At 46.1% G+C, this 2,799-nt stretch overlaps 2 non-coding genes across 2 annotated transcripts; both read left to right on the top strand.

The window, feature by feature from the left end:
• Positions 1-1,377: 1,377 nt before the first annotated feature.
• Positions 1,378-1,484, top strand: Trnal-caa. The gene is made up of 2 exons: positions 1,378-1,415; positions 1,439-1,484. It is a non-coding gene; the product is annotated as a tRNA-Leu (tRNA).
• A 235-nt stretch (positions 1,485-1,719) lies between these two features.
• Trnae-cuc lies at positions 1,720-1,791 on the top strand. The gene has a single exon. It is a non-coding gene; the product is annotated as a tRNA-Glu (tRNA).
• Positions 1,792-2,799: the final 1,008 nt, after the last annotated feature.

Below are 2,799 nucleotides of genomic sequence, written 5' to 3'. Positions count from 1 at the left end.
TCATTTTGGCTACATGGGCTACTTTAAAAATTTCTTTTCAAATTCTTCTCCGTGGGTTTTTAAGTTCCTTCAAGTGCATTATTAAGCATTTCATTTTTTTTTTTTTTTTTTTTTTTTTTTGGTTTTTAGGCTCCTCTGGCCCCTTTGACTAGGCCTGAACCTTGGCCCCCACCTTAGCCATCCTCCTGGCTTAGTCCTCGGAGAACTCCCTCAGTCAACCCCGCACTGAGAGATGGCCTTTTGTGGAACATCAAGTTCACCTTTGATGTCTAAGTCTTTGATTTGGTTTTTGGAAGAATTCTGTGGGATCTGTTTAGTGCCCTTGACATCAGCTCTTAAGAACTTTTCCACCCACTCTGACCACCGTTTCCTTGGTTACAAACCCCCAGCTGTTTTTCTGTCTTTGCTAGATCTAAACAGTCTGTTTTTCTCTGCTTCCACAATAATCTAAATAGAATAGCTTTCCTCACCATTTGAACAAGGGCAGGATATTTTCCTTAGCATCATTCATTTAGTTGAAATGTGTGTGTGTGTGTGTGTGTGTGTGTGTGTGTGTGTGTGTGTGTAGAGATCCAGAGATAGGCCCTATATCATGACTGGATGGGTCATGTGTTACTGTTTTGCTTTTTTATTTTGTTTTTGAGACTAGTTCTCATGTTTCCAGAACTCACTGTGCAGCTAAGGATAACGTTGATCCAATCCCAGCGCCTCCACCTCGGGCCTGTATATATTAATTTTTGAGAAATGTTTTATCAAAAGAAAATTGCCCTCCTCAGCAATTCTGACTCCTCTACCTTTCATAACTTTGTGCTTTGTTGTTTTTTTTGTTTGTTTGTTTGGATTTTTTGTTTGTTTGTTTGTGGGGTTTTTTTCTTCGCCAGTTGCATATCCGTATTTATTATCTTCTTCATCAGCTCACCAGGGCAAAGGGAAGGTTGGGGTTAAGTGGAGGAAGAAGGGAGGCAAGGATGAAGAAAGACGACGGGTGGTCTCAGAGGACAGAACTCAGATGAAAGCCATCCGCGAGCGGGTCCATGACTGTTCTGCAGAGCGGTGCGTGGCCTTCCGTTGCAAGAAAGCACTCGGGGTCGTACGTCCGCTGCTGGAGCGACACTCACCTAACTCAGGTCGCTCGGAGCGGAGCCGTAAATGGACAGGCCCCAGCTGGGTGTATTAGCGTGGGAGCAAGAGTTACTGTGCGTGCTCGGCTGCAACTCCATAGCCTCAGTGCTGCAATCCTCTGGTCACAGAGCTCACGGTCCCGTGCTGGCCTCGAATCTTCTCCAAGAAGCCAGCAACTCCTACGACCGAGACCAGGGACAATGCCAGCTGCATCACAGGCTCCAGGACAAGTAGAGCGAGCAACACTCACCAAGTGTCAGGATGGCCGAGTGGTCTAAGGCGCCAGACTCAAGGTGATAAGCCTTGCCTATGGGTGTTCTGGTCTCCGAATGGAGGCGTGGGTTCGAATCCCACTTCTGACACAACACTTTTTTTTTTTTTTCTCTCTCTTCAAGTGTGTTTTTTATTTTCCTCCGTTCAGGAACTCACCTCTCGCCTGCAAGATTCCTCACAGCTTCGGGCGTTGTCGCGTCCTCTCCAGCATCTGGTCGCCTAGTTGCCTGGTTGCCTAGTCTCTGGCTCACAAACGGAACTACAGTTGTTCGTCACCATTGTCGTCACCTAGTCTAGTGCCTCCAGAGGGCAGTTACTACCTCTTCCCTGGTGGTCTAGTGGTTAGGATTCGGCGCTCTCACCGCCGCGGCCCGGGTTCGATTCCCGGTCAGGGAAGTACTTGTTTTGTTTTGTTTCCCGATTTTCCAAGTTTTATCATTTACGAAAGATCAGACTAAATCTTTAAGAAATATAGCTGAGATAGAAATCGGTAACTTTCTGTTTTAACAGAGAACTATACTGCACTTGTGAACACCAGCAGGCAGGCAATAAGGCTTTAAAGCTGAATTACTGTGTTTTCCGAAGCACCCAAAATAGCACTTACTGCCCCCTGGCGCCCCTTCAGAACCAGCGGCTTCCAAAGCTACCCCCGGGTGGGGCTCACAGGAGCTCATGAGGAAGGGCATCGCTCCCTCTGCTGGCACTTGCCTTGATAGAAAACACAGAAATAATTCAAACCGCGCTGTGAACACGGAAGTTCTCTTTGCCTAGAGTCAATCCTGGTCAGTATTTTGTCACATTCTTTGCCTTTCTGAAAATAGTTTATTGACGATACGTAGACAAACAGATGAAAGACAAATAAATACTAGGTAGACAGATGAAAGATTATTGATAGACAATCAGATTAACAAATGATAAATAAATAACAGGTGATTGACATAATAAACAGATTAATAGATGGTCACTAAATGATAAACAGGAGATTAGAAGACAAATGATAGGTAGATGATAGATGGATAGATGATAGATGGATATTCACAGGTGTCCACCTCCCCGTCCTACTATTTAAAAGTTGCCTGCTGTTACTTAACACAGACACCTAAGAACATGGACATCAGCATATCCTCCCACGTTTGCCATTTTAGTGCAAAACTTCAATCAAACCTCCCCCTGGCTGTGCCTACAGCGCCCTCCCTCCACAGCGGCTCCTGCTGTTCATTCTAGGAATTTCCAGCGCCTGTGGAAAATAATGGAGAGCAAATGGAAGTTCTTAGAGGGGGATATATGCCCTAAATCACAGGCCCCTTTTCTCCCCTCGGTGCTGGAGCGCCATCCAAAAGCCTCTTGCGTAGAAGGCATGCGCTTCTCACCCAGCTGCTACGTCTGCAGGCCTCCAATGTTACG

The sequence above is a fragment of the Mus pahari genome, chromosome 14, assembly GCF_900095145.1.
Source record: "Mus pahari chromosome 14, PAHARI_EIJ_v1.1, whole genome shotgun sequence".
NCBI classification, from domain to species: Eukaryota; Metazoa; Chordata; class Mammalia; order Rodentia; family Muridae; genus Mus; species Mus pahari.
Note: the sequence above shows the minus strand (reverse complement) of the source record. Positions and strands in the feature narration are given on the sequence as shown.